This window comes from Vulpes lagopus, chromosome 18, assembly GCF_018345385.1.
Source record: "Vulpes lagopus strain Blue_001 chromosome 18, ASM1834538v1, whole genome shotgun sequence".
Taxonomy (NCBI): domain Eukaryota; kingdom Metazoa; phylum Chordata; class Mammalia; order Carnivora; family Canidae; genus Vulpes; species Vulpes lagopus.
Genome location: NC_054841.1, coordinates 31,158,986 through 31,184,098, shown reverse-complemented (window position 1 = coordinate 31,184,098; position 25,113 = coordinate 31,158,986). Strand labels below are relative to the sequence as shown.

Sequence of the window (25,113 nt, the reverse complement as noted above, 5' to 3'; positions counted from 1 at the left end):
ATGAAATCTTTAGTTGCAAGGTGTGGTTCTTAAGTTTTCGTCTCTCAAGAATGCATGGTGAAAAGATTGCTCTACCAAAGCCTGGTTATTTTCATAGAAGCAGTTAGGCCTTTACAGTGGTGAAGTATATCTTTATCGATTGTGGGTCAAAGGAGGCAGGGTTCAATTGCATTGGATGTTCTCTGATTATTTTTGGAGGGTAAAAGTCTGAGTTCCAAGGGGATAGATCTGAGTTAAGGACCGATGGCCATGCTGTAGGCCAAGATAATACGGGAGGTCTCTCCACATTTTGCCAATTGAATCTTTTTTTTTTTTAAATTTATTTATGATAGTCACAGAGAGAGAGAGAGAGAGAGAGGGAGGCAGAGACACAGGCAGAGGGAGAAGCAGGCTGCATGCACCGGGAGCCTGACGTGGGATTCGATCCCGGGTCTCCAGGATTGCGCCCTGTGCCAAAGGCAGGCGCAAAACCGCTGCGCCACTCAGGGATCCCCCAAGTGAATCTTAATAGTGGCCTTAGTACATTGGACCAACCTGAGGATTGAGGATGGTATGCACAATGAAAGTGTTGTAAAACTGGCCAAACAGCACAGACGTTTTGAAGCACCTGCCTGTAAAATGGGTTCCTTGATAACTATGAAGTGAAGAGGGTTTCTCTACATTGGGGTAATTTTCTTCTAGCAGAATTTTAGCTATAGAAGCAGCAGTGACCTGTCTGCAAGAGAGAGCTTTGGTCCAGTGAGAAAACCTACAAACCATGACTAAAACATTTAAATCCATGAGGTGGGGGTAGCTGTATGTAATCCGTTTGCTTAACTTTGGCCCCTTAGGTAATGTAAAGTGAGCAGTGTGAGCATGTTTTTCTGCATTGTGTTTTGGACACATGGACAAGCAAGGTGCAGTCACTTTGTGCGGCTTTATTTATATTTCCTCACCTGGATTGGTTCATGAATTGGGCCAAATTTGGTCCAAATCACAGTTCTTTTTATCAAACCAACAGTGATTAGGTTCCCAGTATTGTTTTTCCTTTTCTGGGGTCAGTTATCGGGTATCTCTTGTCAGTTTTTCCCAAATCATCATTTGGGAGAACATCCCTTTGGACTGTGACAGAAGTTTGGCTCTTGATTTCTTTGAGAGCAGTGTTTTGGTGGAAATATCAGCGAGGTGGTTTCCTCCAGAGAGTCAAGTCTGGAATGCCCAGGAACCTTAATAAAAGAGCAGCTGGCAGAGGTATAGCACTTAATGAATTTTGAGCCTACAAGCCATTTTTAATTTTATCCCCATGGAGGTAAAGGCACCACATTGTTGCCATAACATTCCAGAGTCCTGAGCTACCCAGAGGCATACCAGCTATGGATATGTTTGTGGTTTTACCTTTGGCCAAAGTACAAACTTGACTGAGGGTGTGTAACTTCAGCCTGTTGGGCTGAAGTAGCTAAAGGTAAAAGTGCTTGCCTCAGTTACCTCTCAAGGAGCTGCGCTAGCATTCCCAGCACAGTATTTGTCATTTTTACCTTTTAAATAAGAACTATCAGTAAAACATGAGAAATCTGCCTCGGTTAGAGGATTTTTCTATGAATTGTCACATGGAATCAAGAGGTGATTTGTCTTACACAGTTGTGAGTGGTCTCCTCCGTGAAGGAGAGAAAATAGGCTTAATTAAGGTTTCTGCAGTGAGAAGGAGTTATATGAGAGCAGTTATTAGGGGATCTCTTAGGAAGTGAGGTGGGTGTTGAGTGTGGTCAGAATTTAGGGGGCCTTATGCTGCATGCAGCACAAGCTTCGCTCCAGGGGGTCCTATACTTTTCACTGGCCTTAGCCAGAGGGCAATGGCAGGAATGGTTCTGAGGTGGAGGATATCCCTGGTCACAGGCTCCAGTGGTTGGCTCTCATACCCTATGGGTCAATGAGGACCCCCCCCCCATAGTTTTGGGCAAGTTCTTTCCAAACAACGAGGAAAAGGGAAGTTGATAATTAGGATATCTGAGGGCAGGTGGCTTTATTAGGGTTTTCTTTAAAGTCTCCAAAGCTTAGGTCTTCTTGATCTTTCCAAGTGACAGGGTCAGGTTTTTCATTTTTCTTTTTAAAGATTTTGTTTATTCATGAGCAACACAGAGAGAGGCAGAGACATAGGCAAAAGGAGAAGCAGGGAGCCAGATGTGGGACTCGATCCTAGGACCCCAGGGTCAAGCCCTGAGCCAAAGGCAGACCACTGCAGCACCCAGATGTCCCCAGGTTTGTAATTTTTAAGTAAAGCATATAGTGGTTGAGCCGTAAGAGAGAAGTTTGCAATCTCAATTTTGACAGTAGAGAGCCAGTCGGAGAAAGCTTCGTAATTGACACTTAGTTTTAGGTTTTGGGACGTTCAGGATGCCATGAAACCTACCTGGATTGAAATGTAGTCCTTGCCCTGAGATGAACCTAAGTTCGTGCAAACTGCAAGTTTTCTTTGAAGGCTTTATGTCCTTTTAAGGACTTAGGTCCTTTTAAGGCCCAAAGTTCTAACAGGTGAATGCTCTCTCCTGTGAAGAGATTTGAGAAAGGGAGCAGAGAAACAAACCATATACCTATTGTAACCAACTAGAGCCTACAGAAAATTTTCTATCCTCCAATCAGCTTTTAAGGTTTATAAAGAGTTGAGAAGGACTGCCTGTGTAACCCTGGGACATTACTGTCCAGGTTTATTACTGTTTTTACCAAGTGAAAGCAAGAAGATACTGGCAATCCTTATCATCTGAAATATGAAAGGGCACTATATAGAACAATTTTAGTGAAGAAGAATTAGCCTTCATTGGGAATGGATGGCAGTATGTGGGGGTTAGGAACAACAGGGCCCCCGGGGTAATGTCTTTTATTGCTCCAGGGTTCTTGACCAACCTCCATCGTTGGCTACTGGATCTTCTCACAAGTTAAATAGACGACCAGGGACTAGTGCAGGAGAAAATAAGACCCTGAGTCCTGTGATCCCCTATTACAGGCTTGGTGACTTAAAGAGCTTCATTATTTATAGGCTGTTAGTTCTGGGGAGAGGTTTTGAGGGATCTGTTTGAATCTTGATGGGAGGTGCACTGTGAATCCTGCCAATATCAGTTGAGGAATCTGCCCATGAAGAGGGTGGTAGCTGACCCAATAGGGACAAAAGATCAGTATCCTCAGACTCCCCTATAGTGCCACCAGAGATGGAGCAAATAAAAGATGTTGAAGGGTCATTTAATTTGCCTGGTTGGCAATTTTGATTCTAGAGTTATTTATTTCCTTCCTTTGGGAGAAATTCTGGCATGATACTTTCATGAGAAATCTTGGCCCAGTAAATGAATGCGGTGGAGAAACCAAGGAGAAAAGGGTGAGAATCTCTGAGGCCGAAACAAAAGGGAATAGGTGCAGAGACACAAACCTGTTGAGGTTTAGGAGAGACCCCCACTATTTAAGCTGTTTTCATTCCCTGATGCCTGCAGGACCTGCTTTCCAGGAGTGATGTTGAGCACCAAGAATGTAGCTCTGGGGTCAGTAAGACAAAGAGGTTGATTCTCAGTCTGGAGAGTGGTTTCTCTGAGCAGAGTTGATTAAGAGGGAGAACTGGGAAGAGAAGAGTCCCTGTAGGTCCTTGGAGCCCTGTCACTGGGGATTAGGAGGATGGAAAGACTGGCTAGAGGGCTTCTGGAATGCTTAATTTTCTAACAGTCTTTTTTTTCCAGAACCCTGGCCCTTTGCAGCACTAGCAGAAACCAGGAAGGTTTTGGTCTGTTGAGGGACCTTCATTTGCCAGGTTTGAAATTGAGACTTTAGTGGTCTTTATTTCAGGTGACCCCTTCTAGAGTTTGAGTGAGCTGGTTTGCCAAGCTAGCTAAATGTAGAGTGGACGGTTTTCCCATCCTATGCCGGCCCTTCAACTAAAAGATCCTGGTTCATTCAGCCTGTTAGTAAACATAGAATTAAATGCTACCCAGATGGATTCGGGCTTTAGAAGATCAGAATCTTCTTCAAAGACAGTTTGGAGTTGATAATAGAATGACCAGGTTCATTAGGTTTTTGTGTGCAAGCCAGAATTTTGTTCCAATCAACAGGCTTATTAGGAAAAGCTACTGTAATTGCCAAGTGGAGATTTCCAGTGAGTGTTCTAGGATCTTGCCAAAAGTTAGGGGTTTGTCATAAATCTTTTAGGATGTTCTCATGGGGCTAGTTTCATCCAGTGTTTGGGCTGGTCCTCACTGACAAGCACACGGCCTGGCTGATACGAGTCTGAGAAACCGGGATGGTAAGTTGGAATAAGTATGTTAAACTCTTCAGTAAACGTGAATTCTGAGTCACTTTATTAGGAAACTTTTCAATTCTGGCTCGCAGTCTGCCCTTGGTCCAGGGAACATACGACATTTGGGGTTTATTCAGATCCTCAGAAGACTTAACTTTAAAAGGGCAGGTTTTATTAGGTTCAGGAAAGGAGGGAGTAGGGAGAGAGGTTCAGAGGAAAGGGGAAGTTCAGACCTGAACAAAAGACAGCTGCTGCATATCCTGAGACATAGATGACAGGAAGGAAAAAGGCCTCAGAAGTCCTATTCCCCTTTTGTTTATGTCCAGTAGTCTAGAAATTGTATCTTGCAAACAGGCAATTTTAGATGCCTGGTAATGTTCAGAAGCTTAAATCCCACAGAAGGCATCCCATTCAGTTTTGACAATTTTAGGGCCATGGCTGTGCAATTAAGATTTGAGAAGAGTAAGTTTGGGGAGATGGCAAGTTCCCTGTAACGGCCATTGGAGTTCTAAATTACTATGTGCTTAAAGAGGGACCACAGTTTTTAAACAGAAAACTGGCTAGGGTCCCAGAAGTGGGGACATCCTCAAAACATTTTGATGACTGGAATCCTATTTCTTTGTTTTGTTTTTTTTTTTTCTTCCCCTAGAAGCAAGAAAGAAAACTTCTAAACAGTATGAACAATCTGGTTCTAAAAGGAATCAGAGCAAAAGCCAGCTCTGTTCCAGTAGGAACAACCCTGTTCCCAAGAAGTTGGGTGAAAGGCTAGCACAGTTTCAATAGGGTTAGCCTGGTTTGTAACAGGAGTTGGACCAAAGGCCTTGATAAGTATTCTCGTAAAGGACAAAGCTTTAAAACAGATCACGAATAATTCACGGAGAGCTTAAAACACAGAGTGGAGCTCAAAATCTGGTAGAAAAGTTACCTTCAGATTCTAGGGCTGGTCAGAAAGCAGTGAGCTCTGGTAGCTCTGTGAGTATGGGTACCTATTTGCTCACCAGCCTTGGAGCTGTTGGTGGCCTTGTGGACCCCACTTCTTTTTTTTTTTTTTAATTTTTAATTTTTAATTTTTATTTATTTATTTTAAAAAAATATTTTATTTATTCATGAGAGACAGAGACGGGGGGGGGGGGGGCAGAGACACAGGCAGAGGGAGAAGCAGGCTCCATGCAGGGAGCCCGACGTGGGACTTGACCCCGGGACTCCAGGATCACACCCTGGACCGAAGGCAGGTGCCAAACCGCTGAGCCACCCAGGGATCCCCTCTTTTTTTTTTTTTTTAAAGATTTTATTTATTCATGAGAGAGAGCGAGAGGCAGAGACACAGGCAGAGGGAGAAGCAGGCTCCATGCAGGAGCCCGATGTGGGACTCCATCCTGGGTCTCCAGGATCACGCCCTGGGCGGAGGGCAATGCTAAACCTCTAAGCCCCCTGGGCTGCACGTGGATCCCACTTCTAATCACCAAATAATGTTAACCTTAAAAATAGGTCATTATACCAGCAAAAATGAATTAATTTGGGGTATTGAACTATGGCCAAACCATAGGCAAGTCCAACAAAAGAGACGAAGGTTATTTTATGGAGAAGGAAAAAGTTGCGAGGGGTGGCTTTGAAGCAAAACCTATTGGAGGAAAATACTAGTTCAGGGTGATGGTAAATTGTCATTGGCTGAATTGGCAAGGGTAGCAGATTTCTTGTAGGAGCTGCAGTGTACATCTTTCCTGTTGGGGACTTATCATTGATTCTTTCCTATTGAGATTTTTCTGTTGTGCTCTATAATAGACAGTTCTTCCTGTAATTGACTGAGTGGTACTGGCTCCCCCTTCTAGTCTCTGCTGCTTTCTTCCCCACTCCACATTAGGTTTCCGTTTATTAATTTTAACAGGTACTGGAGTGCCTGGGTGGCTCAGTCTTTTGAGCATCTAACTCTTGGTTTCGCCTCAGGTCATGATCTCAGGGTTGTGGGATCGAGCCCTGCTTGGGCTCTCTGTGCTTGGTAGATTTGGCTTGTCCCTCCTCCTTTGCTTCTCCCCTGCTCTTTGAGCTCACTTGCTTTCTCAAATACATAAATACATACATACATAAATATTATCTTCAAAAAAACTTTAAGAGATGCTTAGTACAGTGCCTGGCACATAGTGAGCACTAGAGAATTATGTAAAAAAATTTTTTAGGGGATCCCTGGGTGGCTCAGTGGTTTAGCACCTGCCTTTGGCCCAGGGCATGATACTGGAGTCCCGGGATCGAGTCCCGCATTGGGCTTCCTCCATGGAGCCTGCCGCACCCACCCCCCCATGAATAAACAAAATCTTAAAAAAAATTTTAATATATTAAGATCTTATGCTAGGGAGTATGGAGTTTGAAAATTATCAAGGAGGAAACGCCAACTTAGTACGTAATTGCTGTTTCCAGGCATTCTAAAATACCATTTTACAAAGCATTCAGTGCAAATTAAGAGTCAATTTTGAAGGGAATGAATGAAGGTCCCATTTGTGATCCTGCCCAGGAGCTGGCTGGGGCCTCCTAGATGCTCCTCAAGAATGAAGGCATAACAGAGCAAGTTCTGGGATTGGGCACAGCTGAGTGAGAAGTAGACTCCATTCATGTGGAGAGCCTTCTGGTAGGTTTATTATTACTGTTTTTATTTACCATCTGTTTTTCTTCAGCTAGGTCTTGACTCTGCTAACCGGGACCCCCCTGTGGTTTCAAGCTTGGACCTCAGCAGCACGAGGAAATGTAGCTCAGCGGATTGTAACGGAAAGCATATGGACAGGTCCACGGCCCAGCATTTAGGTGCGTCTGAAACCCAGCCTTTTTTGTTCTGCATTTTGTGATGGAGTTGTGCTGACAGCCTTTTAGTGTTAGAATTCATTTGTGCTTGACCTTGCCCTTTGCACATGTCACGAACAGTCTAAATGCAATCCTGGGAATAATTAATTGTTCCATTAATGCTAATGATAAGGTAATGGACTGCTTTAGGCCAAATTCCTTGTAAGCAGATTACAGTAGAAAATAGGCAAAGTCTTGCCACTTAGGGGTAGTGATAAGGTAGGAAGTAAATATTTTCCTTTTCCTTTTTATGCTTTTGACATTATCAGTAAAAATTAGAGTACCTATTGCCAGTTGAGGCTCCTTGTCTGGGTCCCAGGTCTGAACCCTGGGGGTTAAGATTAAAGATCTCTTCCCTCTTTTTCAAGCATTCTGCAGTTTAAGTAGTGAGATTATCACATTGCATTCCTCCCTTCCCCCATCCCAAAGCTTGAGGGGCATTTTGGTTATCTTATTGTATTTTTTATTTTTTTAAAAGGTGGGTAGGTAGGTAATCCTTTATTATTATTATTATTTTTTAAAGATTTTACTTATTCATAGAGAGAGAGAGAGAGAGAGAGAGAGAGAGAGAGAGGCAGAGACACAGGCAGAGGGAGAAGCAGGCTCCATGCAGGGAGCCCGATGTGGGACTTGATTCCGGGTCTCCAGGATCACACCCTAGGCTGCAGGCAGCGCTAAACCGCCGCACCAAAATAACCATTTTGGTTATTTTAAATTTTTTGCTGTTACAAATAATACTGCAGTGAAGTTTCTTATACTTATTTTAGGGAGAATACCCATAAGTAAATTTCTAGCAATAAAATTGTTGGGTACAGTGCTTAAGTTTTTTTTTTTTTTTTTTTTTAAGATTTTATTTGAGAAAGTGAGTTCGCATGAGAGCACAAGCAGAGGGGAGGGATAGAGGGAGAAGCAGGCTATCCTTGGAACAGGGAACCTGATTTGGGACTCTATCCTAGGACCCTGGGATCATGACCTGAGCCCAAGGCAGATGCTTAACCAATTGAGGCACCTAGGTGCCCAGTTTTTAGTTTTAAAATTATGACATATTGTCCTGTAGGGAAGCTGCAAGAATTTATACTCCTACTAATAAAGTCTCTCAAACAGGTTGTCTTGTCAAAACTAAATTTATTCAGTATAGTGGGTGTAGAATGTTATGTCAGTGGTACTTTTATTTATTTACTTTTAGTTTACATTAAAATTTACAGTTAGAGTTTTCACAGATGCTTAAAGGGGATCATTTTTAAAAGTTTTTTTTTTTTTTTTTTTTTAAAGATTTTATTTATTTGACAGGGAACATAAGCAGGGGGAATAGCAGGCAGAGTGAGAGGGAGAAGCAGGCTTCCTGCTGAGCAGGGAGCTGGATGTGGGGTTTCATCCTAGTATCCTGGGATCATGACCTGAGCCGAAGGCAGATACTTAACTGACTGAGCCACCCAGGCACTTCTTAAAATTTTTTTTTCATTTTCATTTTTTTTTTAAAGGTTTAATTTATTCATGAGAGAGAGAGGGAGAGGCAGGCTCCATGCAGGACTCGATCCCGGGACTCCAGGATCACACCCTGGGCCGAAGGCAGACACTAAACCACTGAGCCACTCAGGGATCCCCCTTTTTCCATTTTCTAGTAGAAAGTCTGTACTTGCTATTTAAAACAAACAGGAAATTCCAAGAATTTAGGAGGAAGATTCTTGATCCTACCACCTAATGACTCCACCGTGAACATTTGTGGATTTCCCTCACTTTTTGTTTTCTATGCAGTTTTTTTTCTTAAGCTGGTATCATTATATTTAATACATTCTTAAAAGTAATGTTTATTAACCATGAGGAAGGTGAGGGGAAGACTGTTCTGTCTTTGGATACTTGCAAAATACATGGTCTCTCAGGTCTTAAGAGTTTGTTACTGTCTTTCTATTTCAGTCCACACATCCCTTTCTCTGCTCTATTTGTGCATAGAGCTTCTGTTTGTGCATAGAGCTTCTGTCTCAAATCTCTGGCCTTCAGTGGGCTCTTGTCAAGTGTTAATGCCACTCCCAGCTCAAGTTCAGCATGTCCAAAAACTTTGTTCATTACTTACCCTGTCAAGCCCCTTTCCTTATTTAAAGGAGATACTCTTGTTCTTTTTTTTTTTTAGAAGTCCTCTTTGAAACCAAATCTCCCCCCCCCCCCCCCCTTTCAGATCTCTCCCTTTGTCTCTTCTACCATCCGAGTTGCCAAGATCCTCATACTTGGGTTAACACAGTAGCTTCTTAACTTTCCATCTTGAAATTTTTTTTAGCAGTAGACTCTTTCTGTTTTCCTCACCTGCCCAAAAACTCATGTTTCATAAAGCTGTGTTTCATTAATGTTGGATTTTTGAGACTCCTTTGACCCTGCAAGGTGTTTTTGTCTTCCACCTCCTCTCGTGTGCTGTGGCTAAGCTTGTTTGCATGGCCTAGAGATTCCCCATACTTGGTTTCCATGGTGGCCTACCGCTCAGGACTCTCTCTCCTCCAAGGCCGACATCCAAACTCCACTTTCCCAAATTAATTTATGACTATTTTTGGCCCTTGTGAGTTCCTTTCTCCCAATTGTTCATGCACAGTTTAATAATTATCATTTCTCTCAAATTCACTTACTGTCCCAGTCCACTGAGATGGCAGGTGGCTTTACGTGTAATCCATTTCCATCAATGCTGGGATTTGTGGCGGCTCACGAAACTAGCCAAATGGTTGGTCCCCCCCCCCCCCTTTTTTTTTTTTCCTCTACAGGTCCTAAATATTTAGCTTACAAAGCTGGGAAAAGCAAAGGCTTGCTGGTTAGTATGTTATCGAGAGCATACACGTGATAGTTCACTGTCTGGGCATTCATAGCTGAGAACAGTGCCAGGAGCCTGTAGACTATGTGGCCGGTTCTGATTCAGGCACATTTTATAAGCTGATCCATAGACGTGGAAGGATTCAGATAGAAACTGGATTAAAGACTCGGAGCTGTGCGGAACCTTGTTTTATTGGTGGCTGACTTCCGAGAGGTTGTGTGTGGTAATTCTGGTGTTTTTGGTTTACAGACTGTGCTGTTGACATCAGTGCCCCACATTCTCATAACTAAACATGTTATATAAAATTTATTGTTGATAGTTTGATTGGTAGCAACAAGAGAATTAAATATTTACTGGAAAAAGTGGGTACTTTCAAAAACCTATGTAAACACTGATGATGATCAGGGAGCTTGCATAAGAAGGTAAGGAAGGAAGACGGTTACTATGGAACAGTTACTATGAAGGGACTCCAAGCATATTAGAACAGTGTTGGCCTTTTCAGTGGGGTGTGTTATAAAATCAATGTGTTAGTGTTGAATTAAGACCAACTGTTGATAAGTTGCCTAAGTCCTTGGCTGGCTTTCTCTTTGGTATGGAAAAATCTAATCAATAAATTTGTCCCATTCCTTCTAATGATAATTAAAAAAAAAAACAGGTATTATTTGGCTTTAGGTTTGCCATATAAAGTCAGAACTTGCAACTCAGTAGTTACAAGGGCCCTCTGGTTTTGAGCCCTTTGGATGGACCCTGTTAGTTTTATTTTACTTTTTTTTAAGATTTTATTTATTCATAGAGACACACACACACACACACACACACACACACACAGAGAGAGAGAGAGAGAGAGAGAGAGAGGCAGAGACACAGGCAGAGGGAGAAGCAGACTCCATACAGAGAGCCCGATGTGGGACTGGATCCAGGGTCTCCAGGATCACAACCTGGGCTGCAGGTGGCGCTAAACCGTTGGACCACTGGGGCTGCCCCGACCCTGTTAGTTTTATTTAGGTTTCTTGTGCTGGTTCTGAGCTTGCAGACTCCCCCTGCCCTGGCTCCCCATAGGACCTTTCAGCTAGCCTTGTTGTTAGCAAGTGGATTTACTCTTTGGCCTTTCTCACATCTGGCTCCCTTCCTCTTTCCAGTGCTGTGAGTGTGAGAAATTAGGTTATTTAGGTTTTGGCACCTGCTCTCCTCCATCAGAGTGCATGCTGCAGAGCTGATAGTGTAGCATAGTAATATAGGGTTTGTTCTGATGTCTGAGCTAGGAAACACAGCCATGCCTGTGTTAACGTGTATATGCGCTTTGTAAAACCTAAGTATTGGAACATACTCTTGTGATGGAGTCTGATCACAATTACCGGGGTTGTGTACTTGCATAATTTTTCTCTTTTCCTGGTATCTTCTTTCTTTAGACCAGTGCTGTTCAATACAGTTACAATGGAAGTCACATATGTGATTTTCCAGTAGGTATATTAAATGAAGTAAAAAGGGGGTACAACTAATTTTAGTAATGTATTTTATAACATAATATATGAAAAGATTATAATTTCTTTTTTTTTTTAATTTTTATTTATTTATGATAGAGAGAGAGAGAGGCAGAGACACAGGCAGAGGGAGAAGCAGGCTCCATGCACTGGGAGCCCGACGTGGGATTCGATCCCGGGTCTCCAGGATCGCGCCCTGGGCCAAAGGCAGGCACCAAACCGCTGCGCCACCCAGGGATCCCCAAAAGATTATAATTTCACGATTAATTATACGATTATAATTTCGTATAAAATTATTGATAGAGATATTTTGCTTTTTTCCTCCATAGTAAGTCTTTGGAGTTTCATGTGTATTTTACATGTAGCAGCACATCTCCTTTGGACTGACCACATTTCAAGTGCTCAGTAGTCATGTAGGGCTGTTGGCTCTTGCACTGGGTGGCACAGCTCAAGGCCCACATTGTTGTTCTGCACCACTAAATAATATGTTTTCAACTTGTAAGCTTTTGGATTTTGGGGTATTTCATAACATAAGCCACTGCATAATAGCATGTAATTATAATAGTTCATGGGCTGCCTAATAGAATGTACTCATTGTCAAATGATGCTTCTTTCAGCTTCCCTTTCTCATTTTTTTTTCCTGTCAAATTGAGAGATTTCCTGTTGGCTGGAAAATGCTTCTGAACTAGTTCTATAAGTAAATTGATTGATAGGCAGTATTTCTAGATAATTTCATTTATTCCCTGGCTTGAGAAGAAAAAAAATTTCAATGTATTTTAAATTTATATATTTTTTTGTATGTATAAATATTTATTTATTTATTTATTTATTTATTTATTTATTTATTTATTTATTTATTTATGATAGTCACACACAGAGAGAGAGGCAGAGACATAGGCAGAGGGAGAAGCAGGCTCCATGCACCGGGAGCCTGACGTGGGATTTGATCCCGGGTCTCCAGTATCGCAACTTGGGCCAAAGGCAGGTGCTAAACCGCTGCGCCACCCAGGGATCCCTGTATATATAAATTTTTTAAACTAGTTTTCTATTTTACCCAAGAGCCACAAATGTTTTGTAGCTTACAACTTTTACATATGATTGATTTTAATGAATTAATATGTATACATTAAAATTTATTTATTAAAAAATTTTTATTCATGAGAGACACAGAAAGAAAGGCAGAGACATAGGCAGAGGGAGAAGCAGGCTCCCTGTGGGGAACCAGATGTGGGATTCAATCCCAGGACCCCGGGATCAGGACCTGAGCCAAAGGCAGATGTTCAACCACTGAGCCACCCAGGGGCTCCTACAGGATCTTTTCTGGGAGTTTTACTTCCAGTTACTTCAGCTCTCCTGAACCTTGCCCTCTCCCACACAACACTTGTGGAATCTCTGCACACATCCTGTCCTTCCTAGGTCTCACTTGTTCTGTACTGTTTCTCCTCAGGCACTCTGGTGCCTTCTGGTTTCCTCTTCCCTTCCTCACCTTTTTTACCAGCTGTGGATGCCACAGGGAGTCATGTGATTACCCACTTACTGGCATCTTGGTTTCTTCACTGAACTGTCTGGGTGATTTACCAGCCTTCCGCAGTAGCACAGTTCTGCTATTTCAGTTTTTCCACAGTTTTTGTCCTGGTTACCCTCTGCTTGGAGAGAAACCAGGTATCAAAGTGACTTTCTCCATCACCCATTTACAAGTTCTGGGCTCAGCCCAGACCCTTGATTCTTTTTTTTTTTTTTTTTCTTTTTTCTCCTTATGTGAATCTTTTCACTCTTCTTTTCTTCAATGTCATCCTCTCTCCTCTCCACCATGACTTCCACTTCTTCATTAAGAAAACAAGTTACCAGGTAGATGTTCCCTCAACTTCTGCCCTCCTCCCTCATTAAGCATTGAGAAACAGTGACTATTTGTGTACACCTCTGCCCACTTTGTTCCACAGAGGATGTGAGGCAACCCCACAGGTGGTCTGTGTGGAACTGTTGTAACAGATCCTAGAAGTTTTCCTACCAGGGTCACAGGAGAACTGCTTCCTGGTCCCAGTGGCATCGTTAGGACTTCTGATCCCTGGTTTATGGAGACATGTTTGTATTTTCACAGAAAGTGGGGTCTTAGAAGTGGCACAACCCTCGGGCTGCGGCAGGTTTAATGCCCTCTTGAGATGACAGAGCCCATCTGGGGCACAGTCAGGGCTGGAAACTCCATCACCTCTTTTGTGGCCTTGCCTTATCTTAAATGAAAATACTTCAGATAGATATTTTTCCCCTGGGAGGGAGGTGGGATTGGAGGTGACAAGGAACTGAAATTTATTTGTAATTAAAGAAAAATAGATAGTGGATCTACATGGAACAAAGTCTAAGAGCTTCTGAGGACAGACCAAGCAATTGTCTCCTTCCTGTCTGATTGCAGATCCCCTCTCTGCAGGCAAGTACTTGTACCAGGTTTTATGTGTGTGTTCTGTGTATTATTTTGGTAAGAGTTTGTTCTTTAATAGTGAAATTTCACATGTAAAGAAAATGAATGAACACTCAGAGGCCAGATACTCAGATTTAATAAATCTAAACATGCTGGTGTCTTTGCTTTGTCTGTCTTTCTTTTAAAGGAAATAAAAACATTTTAGATAATCTGTTCTTTGCTAGTGTCCTCTCCTTCCCTTCTCTAGCAGAGGTAACTCTGCATTTATATTTTTACTTTTTTGAGGGGGGAGGGTAGAGGGGAGGGAGAGGAAAGAGTATCTCATACAGGCTCCACACCTAGTGCAGAGCCCAGTATGTGGGGCCCAGTCTCACGACCCTGAGATCATGACCTGAGCTGAAATCAAGGGTCACATGCTCAACTGACTGAGCCACCCAGGCTCCTCTTGTATTTTTACTTTTGTATTACATGTTTATATACCCATAAACCCACATTCAGTGTTGACTGCATGATTTAAAACCTTAAGATATCTCATGTGGCATGTGCTCTTCAGCCTGCTTGCTCATTCAGGAATGTCGTAAGGCATGTTGACCCAAGGGGCTAGATAGAGTTAATTCATTTCAATTGTTCTTTTTTTATTCTATTTAAGCATCAGAACTTATATATTCTGGGATGCCTGGGTGGCTCAGCGGTTAAGTATCTGCCTTCAGCTCAGGGCATGATCCTGGAGACCCAGGATCGAGTCCTACCGGGCTCCCTGCATGGAGCCTACTTCTCCCTCTGCCTGTGTCTGCCTCTCTGTGTCTGTCATGAATAAATAAATAAAATCTTAAAATAATAATAATATTAAAAAAAGGTATGGCTCAGGCATTTCTAATATAACCAAATGTGAAACAGAAGCTTTTTTTCTCTGACATAACCTGGCTCCTTTTTTCTTACTGTTTCACCATTGTTAACATACTGATTTATTAATATGGCTCAAGATGTTTTCTTGCGGCCAGTTGGGAGGAGAGGACATACTTCCACTCACATCCCATGGGCCAGAACATAGTTGTGTGGCCACATCTAGCTGCAGGGGAGGCTGTGAAATGTTGCCTCAATTTCATTGGTTGTGCCCAGCCTAAAATCAAGAGTTTTTATAAAAACAGTAATTGAGTGAGGGAGGACTCTTGGAAATATATAGTGGTCTCTGACACTTCCTGATAAAATATAGAAGCAGTCACACAAAATAATGCATAGTTGGAAATAAGTTGTATATGAAATGCATTTTATTTCTTTTTACTTTTCTGTATGTTTCAAATTATTCAAAATATTTTTTTGAAACAAAGTTTTATATTTACCAATTATTTTACCAAGTGTCAATTCAACATTGTAACACTAGGGGGTGGTGTTAGGCAGTGCATTTGCTGTTTGTGTTTCTAGAACTATTTTTTTCTCCCAGGTTGGGCTCATTATAGAATCAGAGCAGTTTTTGTCCAGTTGATAATCCTAAACTTTCTTTGTTGTCTTACTCAGTTTTTCAACATTTTTCAACATTGAAATGTCAATGTGTAACGTTTATTTGGAAAGATAGAAATAAGCACATATAAGAATGTTTCTCAAAAGTTTAGATTTTGTTTTTAAAAGGAAAACATAAACTGGATATTGCATTAATCAAAGTATATATTTTCAATTGCTTAATTATTTCTTGGGACGCCTGGGTGGCTCAGCAGTTGAGTGTCTGCCTTTGGCTCAGGGCGTGACCCTGGGATACAGTATCGAGTCCTGCATCAGACTCCCTGCATGGAACCTGCTTCTCCCTCTGCCTGTGTCTCTGCATCTCTCTCTGTGTCTCTCATGAATAGCCTTTAAAATAATTATTTCTGAAGAGTTCAACATTTTTTTTTTGTCTTAAGTTTAGCCTTTTAGTTGGCTTGCATCATTTTTTTGGTCCTAAATTTACCAACTTTATAGGTACTAAGATTTGAGCTACTTTTTTTTTTTTTTTTTTAAGATTTTATTTATTTATTCATGAGAAACAGACCGAGAGGTAGAGACACAGGTAGAGGGAGAAGCAGGCTACAAACCAAACCGGGAGCCTGACATGGGACTTGACCCCGGGTCTCTAGGATCATGCCCTGGGCCAGAGACGGTGCTAAACCACTGAGCCATGCGGGCTGCCCGATTTGAGCTACTTCTAATTTGTCTCTTAATATAATGGGTGAGGCATAAAACGTAGAAAACCAGATGAACACAAAAAAGAAATACTCAGAATTCTGCTTTATAGAAATGACCACTGTAAAGAAATTGGTGTATTGCCATATACTTTCCTAGTATACTTGTCCGTGTGTGTATACAATACTTTACAAAGAGGGGGGTTTATATATGAGTTAATGGTAGTGCTAAGGATTTTTTTTCTGTGTTCATTTAGTAACTACCTACTTTTCTGAAGTGTCTTATTCTAGATTTTTTAAAAATAAATTTAGTATTTTATTTTTTTATTTATTTACGAGAGAGAGAGAGAGAGAGGCAGAGACACAGGCAGAGGGAGAAGCAGGCTCCATGCCGGGAGCCCGATGCGGGACTCGATCCCGGGTCTCCAGGATCGCGCCCTGGGCCAAAGGCAGGCGCGAAACCGCTGAGCCGCCCAGGGATCCCCTTATTCCAGATTTTTAAACTGATTTTCTGAGACCCATTACCTATGAGTAATTATTTTCTTTTTCCAATATCAGAACTTTAAAACCTTTTTCCAATATTAGAGCTTTAAAACGCAGTAGTTAGGATAATTGTATTTTTAAAAAATGTTATCTATTTATTTATTTATTTATTTAATTTATTACACCCAGAGAGAGGCAGAGTCCTAGGCAGAGGGAGAAGCAGGCTCCCTGCGGGGAGCCGGATAGGGAACTAGATCCCTGGACCCTGGGATCACGTCCTGAGCAAAGGGCAGACACTCAACCACTGAGCCAACCAAGCACCCCTGTTAGGACAGTCTTCTATACTGGAGGCTGTGAGACTCCTGTTCCTGGCTTTATGGGTACTGTGTGGGGTATTTCAGGGTAAGTATCTCCTTGGTTATGTCATGAGATGGGGATGCTTTTTGAGCACCTTTTTTCCTTCTTTGTTGAATATGCTGAGTTTTATTTGAAAATTGATGCTGAGTTTTATCCCATGCCTTTTTGGTTTCTTCCTTTTACTTAGTTGTAGTACTAGCTTTCCCCTCCCTTTTCTTTGTCAAGTTTGTGATCAGGATGATGCTAAATTTCTAAAATGGTTAATTGGCCTCCCCCCCCTCCCCCCCTTCTGCAGTGCTCTGGAGCTGAGTAGCTTAGGAAGTTCCTATTTCTTAGTGCTTGGAGACATTTGCCTGGGAGGCTACCAGGGTCCATTTATTTTTGAGTAGAAGGTTTCTATCTTGCCTTGGCCTTGGGAGGCTTGTTTAAGAACCTTCTTGGATGTATTTATATTAATTTACTTTTTTTTTCTTGCCAATTTTTCTGTCTTTCTCTAATTTCTTATGTTTTCTTTAGGGTACTTTTATTACTCATTCTTTATTGTTGTAAGGGTGTTTTTACAGTTTCAGTTTCATCAGTTATTTGGGAGAAAGTTGAAGATTTTGAAGTTGTTGTGACTTTGTTGTTTAATCCTTTTGACATTATGGTCAGGCAGTGAGAATAAATGCTCCTTTTCTTGGGGGCTGAACTTTTCATTTGGCATGATGACCAGTTTTAACAAATGTTCTGGAACCAATGAAAATAAAGCTCTGTTTGTGGGGTGCATAGTTTGGTACCTATTATGTTAGTTTTATTTGTTATATTGGTCACATTTCCTAATCAATAAAAAATAAAGCCCACATGGAGATTGCGCCTGTGTCCCTGTCCCCTTGACCCTTCTGCCCCCATCTTCTTGGAAACAGGTACGTTTATGAACTCGTGGTCCTTTCTTCCATATTGTTAGCCAGTGTGGACTTTATTTCAGTGAAATACTGTTTGGAACATAAAAACTGGCATAAGATTTCTGGTCTGAATTTTTTATTTTAGCAATGTAAAGTTAGCCTTTTTCTCCCCCCATTTTATACTTCCTGGCATGATTTCATAGTGTCTGATATTTAAAAAAATGAGGCAGCATTAATGTTGCTTTATTCTTGTGTCACTTTAAGGTGTACATTTGGGCATTGTCATTTATATTGATACATCTGAGAATACTTTGCATTTAAGTCATATTTAGTTTGTGTTTTAGTTTGTAATGTTCCCATTTTTTTTAAAGATTTTATTTATTTATTCATGAGAGACACACAGAGAGAGAGGCAGAGACATAGGCAGAAGGAGAAGCAGGCTCCCTGCAGGGAGCCCAATAGGGGACTTGTTCCCTGGACCCTGGGATCACTCCTTGAGCCCAAGGCAGATGCTCAACCATTGAGCCACCTAGGTGTCTTTCTGTTTCAGATTTTAATAGTGGTTTCCTTTAAGTAAAAAACACTTTTTAAAAACCTATCCAAAACATAAAAACCCCATTTCTCCAGTATTTATCCCTAAGATCCATTGGTATTTTAAAAGTCCTGCATGTTTGGGAGATAAGTTTAAGCATTATCTTATTGCCTATCTTCAGTCTTTAATAATGTCATCTTGCTCGACCTGCTTTATTACATTTCCACATAACCTAGCATATTCTTGGAGAATAATTTGACCTATGCATTTTGTTTCATAATCAGGTTTATCTTCATTAGTTTCGTCCTGACCTTGATGGTTTTGTTTGGCATATGTGAATAGTACCTCTGTATTTTAGGGACCTTTCTGAATTTTATATAGTTGGAAGAATAACCTTAACCTGTCCCTCCCCTTTCTGAGCCCCTGCACATCTGAGGTGGCATTTTTTGACTTTCCCCACATGAAGGGTAGCTTTTCTGGATATAAATTCTTCGGGAAAACCTTTTTTTCAGTTCTGTCTTCATTTTCTATCGATTTCTGGCATTTTTATGCTGCCTTGGAAAATCCTGGGGTTCATCTTAATTATTGCTACTACTTAACCCAAATACTTTCTCCTTCTTCCTGGGTGTTTCTACAACTTTTTCTTCCTGTAGCTAAATTAGTTTGCCAGAGTGTGTCCAAGAACAGGTTTCTTCTCTCTGATTTTTGAATCTGGCTTACCTTTGTAATCTCTCTACTCAGATTTTTCTTAATAGAGAATAAAAACCTTCTATTTTGATATCTTTTTATATCTTGAAGCCTGTTCCATTCGTTTTTTTTTATGAAACCGTCTTATTGAGATAGATTTCACATGCCACAGAGTTCGCTCCTGTTTAACCTGCACAGAGCAGCAGCTTCCAGGGAATCAGAGACTTGTGTAACCGTCACTGTCAAGTTTGGAACATTTTCTTCATCCCATAAAGAAATGCCAAATTCATTAATAGTCACCTCCATTTCTGTACCCCATCTCCACCCCAGGCCCAGGCAACCACCAATCCACCTTCTGTTTCTGGATTTGCCTAGTCTGGACATTTCATGTGAACGGAGTCCTGCTACATGACTGGCTTCTTTGTTCTTTTTTTCTTTTTCTTTTTTTTTTTAAAGATTTTATTCATTCATGACAGAGCGAGAGAGAGAGGGGCAGAGACACAGGCAGAGGGAGAGAAGCAGGCTCCATGCAGGGATCCCGGGTCTCCAGCATCACACCCCAGGCTGAAGGCAGGCGCTAAACTGCTGAGCCACTGGGGCTGCCCTTCTTTGTTTTTTTTTAAATCTAGTCAAGGAGCACTAATTTTCCATGTCTTGTATTTGCTGTTTGCTTTTGTCCGTCCACACTTCTTATCTGTGAACTGTTACGGCCTTTCTAGACTTTTCCTTGTCTCTCCGTGTTTCTCCGACTTGTCCTCCTCCACCTGCTTGTTTTCTGCTTTTTCCTTTGGTTTTCACTTCTCATTGTTGCTTCTTCACCACCCTGAGCTTGTCATCTCTTGGTCTGTGTCCATTTCCTTCACATAATTGTGTGATCCCATTTCCCTTTTTTAAAAATAGCAACTGTTTTTTTAATTCCTTTTTGTTCCAAATTGAAATTTTCTTCTGAGTCCTGCAGTTTAACCTTTTTGAGGTTAAGAGTCTTCACAGAACAGCCTGGGAACGATTCTTATGTTCAGGATATGGAGACTGGATTATTTTGCCCACAGGCCGCATACTGGGTCCTTCTTTTCACTCACTTTGGAAGTTAAGGGGCCTTCTGGTCTGTCTACCTGGACATGTAGACCCGAGGTGTTGGCTGTGTCATATGTGACCCGGGCCCTAGGAACTTCTGTGACGAAGCTCCTGCTCCAGAACTGTTAAGGCTCTTGGCTCCCAGCCTTCTCCCCACTCCCACTGCAGCTTCTACTCCAGTCAGGTGGCACCTTTCTCTTGTGCCCACCACTGACTTCCCCTAAGATGATTCACGAGTGAGTAACCATCAGAGCTGCTGTTGTCCAGGCTGTCTTGTCTCTCCCTCTGCCTTTCTCATGTCTTCCAGGGTGTACTGTGCTGCTGGGAACCCCTTCCTGCCTGAGCCATGTGGTCCCTGTGTGATGTTGGGGAAATAGAGGCAGGTTCTGGCCCTCTCACCATATCCCAGGGGCGCAGGTGCCCACCGCCCGGGTTTCTGGCAGGCCCTGGCCTGGAGCCAAGACTAAGAAAGACAAAAGTATGATGACAGATGTGGCTTCTTCCCTCCTGTCGGTACTAGATTGTCAGTGTGTGTTTGCTATCTTGCTTGTGTCTGCAGGCCCTTCCACTCCTCACTGGGGCCTCGGCAGTGGGGACCTGCACATCAGATGCCACACGCATCGCAACCCGCCTTCGGCAGTTGACTCTCAATATTGCAGTTAGTTGTTGCTTTTCTTACCATTTCAATGAAGAGATTGTGCTTTGAGATGTCTTTTTAATCTTTGAAAGTCTTTGAGCTTTGAAAACAATTGCTTTGGGGCCCCTACCCCAGTTGGGGAAATGAGAAATTACCAGGAAGTAAGAATTAATCGCTCCTTTCACTGAGCTTGAACACAGTTTGAGTGGACTTGTTCATCTGAACTGGAGTGTTTGGAAAGATAGGTTTTAATTTCCCTTATTTGTGTGGGTTTGAGAAATGTAATCCCAGCAACTGCTTGGTTTCCACAATAGAATATCCACCCGGCCACATAGAAACCTGCTCTGGATCGATGGTGAGCAGGCCATACCAGAAGCATGTAGTAACCGTTTGTAACCAGGTGGTGGCTGTTGTGTAATGTCTGACTAGGTGGTATGGTTATACAATTTTGGCGAGTCTGTGTGGGTTATAAAAGCCGAAATTCCTTCAGCACCTGAAACGGCTCATGCTGAGCATCAGGACGATCCGGCTCAGCACGGGTGCCTGCACAGAATTGGTGGATTGGACACTGATTAACGAGTATTTTTGTGGAGAGGGTAAGATTTCTCTTTTCAGGTAAGACCATTTCTTGGTCCGTTAGCTCTGCTTTGGGGAATTAGTGTCTGTGTCTGTGTGTGTGTGCATCTGGGCCGGGTGTTTGCGTCTGCGGCCACATACCTTATCACTGTGTGTGCTCCTGTCTGTGGTTGAGTGGCTGGTTTTGTGCACATACGTAGCTATGTCTACGGGTGTCTCTGTGGGTGCGTGAGGAGCCCGTGACTCAAGTTTGCCCAGCTGAGTTACCAGAAAGTCTCCAAAGTCTGAGTTCTCTAGACTGTCAATATTTAAAAAAACAAACATTAGCATTTATGCAACTCTTAGAATTAGAAGGCAGTGCCCTTCATTAAACATGTGAGAGAGTGACCTTAAAACCTGATCTGCAGCAATTGAAATGTCAGATGCTATGCTTTCACGTGCTCGTTTACCTTATTTTCTGAGTGAGGTCCAGTCCTGGGCCATCCAAGATTTTATGTGCTCTTTTATGCAGATTTTTAGGGCCTCAAGGAAAAGTAAGGAACACAGATTAAACTTCATGGAGAGCGGGAGTCTCTTATAGCTGAATACATCAATTTTTTAATCCTTTAAGGTTTGGGGATTATGAAAATGTTAGGTTCAGATGCTAAAGAAAGCTGTGCATCTGTGGCATAGGATTCTAAGTGACTGTAGTCTCTGTATTGAATGGATATGTTTTTTGGTTTTTTTTTTAAAAAATTGTTTTTAAATTTAAGTACTCTCTACACCCAGCGCGGGGCTCAGACTCCCCACCCGGAAATCAAGAGCGCTCACTCTTCCGACTGAGTCAGTCAGGTGCCCCTAAATGGCTGTTTTTGTTTGTTTGTTTTTTTAATGAATTAGGAAGAACATGTTCCTTTGCAGGGGAAAAAAACCCACAACCCAACTATATAACCTACTCCCAGGCATAAGATGTTTATTGACCGTCAGGAAACAGGCTCCCGTTTATCGAAGGTCAGGGAGAGCCTGTTTGGATCACCGAGTACTTGGGGTTAACTTGGAGAAGAATTACAGTGTCCCAGCCCCAGGTAATTGCAGGGCAGTTGAGGCAAACCCATTATTCAGTCATCAGGTAATCCATCAGGGTAGGTGAAATTTCAGAGCGTGCTTTTCCTTATCTTGGGAAAGCGTATGAGGGAGGAGGAGGAGGAGGAACTCTTGGGAAAGCAGGGGTTGGTGAGGAGGAAAAAAGATGTCACAGAAGAGATTTGTAGATGGAACAGATGACAGGTAGTGGAGAGGACTTAAGGAAGTGTGCTGCAAAACCCAGCAAGAATAAGTTAAGAAATGAAGGAACAATGGATGGAGTTTGACCTCTGTCTGCAGGTGAGAGAAGGAAATTTGGCTTTGGCACCGAGGACAGGAAGAACTGATAAGAACATTCCAAAGAGGAATGGTATGGTCTAAAGAGTAGTTCATGGTGAGGGCTGATAACTACAGGAAGCTTGAGGCGATGGAGTGAACTATCATTTGGAATGCTGCTGCAGGCACCTGTCGTCCGTCCCCCCCCCCCCCCCCCCCCCCCCCGCAGAGGCAGCAGGGCAGAGTAGTGAGAGGTGACTCCATGCTCTCCCAAGCTTCCCCTGAGAAACAGGAGGCACGAGTCCCCAGTTGTGCTGGAAAGGGAAGATGGAGCGGGAGCTGGAACAGTGCCAAGGGGTGCTCAGGGTTAGCAGGGGACAGCCATCCCTGGAAGTTACCTGACCACGCAGGTTTGTTTTTGTACTGGGAAAGGGGCGGGGAGATAACAAATGACAAAGATCATTTGGAGGTGTGCAAGAGGAGGAAGCTTTCCTTGCATTCCTCAATAGCACCGGGGGTTTTTTTCAGCCTCGTCCAAAATGACCTCCGTTCATCTTTGGGCCCTGTTCTGTTAGTCTCTAAGGGAATTGAGAGCAGATATCACGCTCTCAGAATGGTTGTTGTGGCTGCCACTCGCCCTTGGCTGTTGTCCAAGGGAAAAATCAGCCTCTCTGCTTCAGTTTTCTGAGTGGTGTGACATGTGATTAAGAATAGCCCTTCCCAGCATTGTTGCAAGGGTTAAGTGAAATCCTGTTTGTGTCTTGGACAGGATAGGCAGTCAGTTAAATCTGAATGTGTTTTTATCTTGTCATTAAAATTGCATATAAAATTAGCTTTCCAATGGCCCCCAAAATGATTAATACATTTAAGATAGTCTTTGTGAAAACACTATTGGTACAAAAATGGGATGTAAAACATACAATAGGAATAAATGTAGTAAAACCAACCTTGGGATACCTGGGTAGCTCAGTGATTGTCTGCCGTCAGCTCAGGGTGTGATTCTAGGGTCCTGGGATCAAGTCCCACATTGGGCTCCTTGCAGGGAACCTGCTTCTCCCTCTGCCTATGTCTCTGCCCCTCTCTGGGTGTGTCTCATGAATAAATAAATAAAATCTTGAAAAATTCTGGACTCTGTTTGAATTTTCTCAAATATACTTCTGTATTTTGATTTTGGCCTATAAGCTCTACCTTTTGCTCCATTACCTCCCCTTCTCCCCTCACTTGTCCAGGGCACATGCTTTCCCTGAATGAATATGGAGGGTGAGGATTAGGTTTTGTTTCAGATGTATCACTTACTGGCCCTGAAAATAAGTTTTCTTTAGATATTTGAATGCCTTCTGTGTGGTAGACACTGCCCCTGTCCCTATTCCTGCGTGGCCTGGGAGCTGGCCCAAGCCATGTGTTTAGAGGGACAGCTAACCCAGGAATGCTTCTTGGAGGAGGGAGGGGACTTCTTGAGCTTCATCCTGGGAACTGCAGGTTCATGTGGTCCATGTAGATGGTACCTGGGGCAGGAGAGTCATGGTTAGGATAATGAATCTTAAAATCTTGTCATAATTTGGGGAAGAAACTTCTGCTGGATGAGATCAGCTCCAGAGGTGGCTGTATAGCATCTAGTACCTACAGCATTAGGTCAGAAACATGAAGATCAGTATGGATTTTAAAGTCCCCAAACCAGTGAAACGAGCTGCTTTGACCTTTTACTGTATGCTTGACTCTGTCTTCCCCTAGCTGAGCAGTCAGTGAGTCAGCATCTTGCCCTCTGGGTCCCATGACCATTGCTTTTCATGGCTCAGCTTGTATGTGAACTGACATCAGCAGAATAGCCCCTCTCTGACTGGATTTAAGTGCTCTCTTAGGATTTAGAGTTTAGTTTGGGTCTAGAGCTTACTCTGTACTAGGGCAGTTTGGGCCCTGTCTCCAAAAGAGATGGAAGGGGTCTTCTGCAAGCAGGGAGTATTCTTTAACATCTTCTGTTTTACCAATTTGTGAATTTTATGCTCCTTAAAATATTTGCTTTAAGTTAGGAATGATCCTCCCTCACCCCTCGACTTTCCAGGAGGATTTGCCGTGTCTACCCGGTGGTCCTGCAACCCACCCTTGCGGCCCCCTACTTCATTTCCAGGTGATACCCAAGTGGTCCAGATGCCTTTTCTTCCACCTTCAGAGTGGGGTGGTTGACATGGAGTGCCTCACGGGCCCTGGGGGGTGTGACCTCAAAAGCGCTGCTCCTCCTGGGGTGTCCTCAGTAGGTGTGTTTTTAAGAGGGAACCTGGCAGTGAACTCTGGTCTCTCATTCAGAAACCCAAGTTTTTTTTATCTGGCTGCTTTGAAGCTTTTCTTTCTCTCAAGAGAAAAGTTGACAAATCAAGACTGTGACAGAAGACTGACAGCTTGTTGGGTGGCATTGGAGATTTTTTTGATTGCAGTCATTGAGGTGGTTCAGTGTCAGGCTCTGGCAGATGTTAAAGAGAAGCCACTTGGAGGCCACAATTTTGGATACCCTCTACCCATGTAGCAAGGAGATATGATGATACTTTATTATCAGTGTTCTTATCTTGCACCATTTGAACAGACTTTTTCTTTTTTTTTTTTTTTCTTTGAACAGACTTTTTCTATGGGTATGTTACTT

At 42.5% G+C, this 25,113-nt stretch overlaps 1 protein-coding gene across 8 annotated transcripts in view; it reads left to right on the top strand.

Moving 5' to 3' along the window:
- Positions 1–25,113, top strand: part of SLC23A2 (solute carrier family 23 member 2) — a 134,830-nt gene that overhangs the window by 22,424 nt on the left and 87,293 nt on the right. For 5 of the 8 annotated variants that reach the window (XM_041732688.1, XM_041732689.1, XM_041732683.1 and 2 more), the window contains exon 2: positions 6,916–7,042. The exons of 1 other annotated variant lie outside the window; for it this stretch is intronic. The gene's annotated coding sequence lies outside the window, so the exon portion shown is untranslated. The remainder of the gene's footprint in view (positions 1–6,915; positions 7,043–25,113) is intronic. 2 more of the 8 variants (XM_041732687.1, XM_041732686.1) reach the window with 1 other exon arrangement.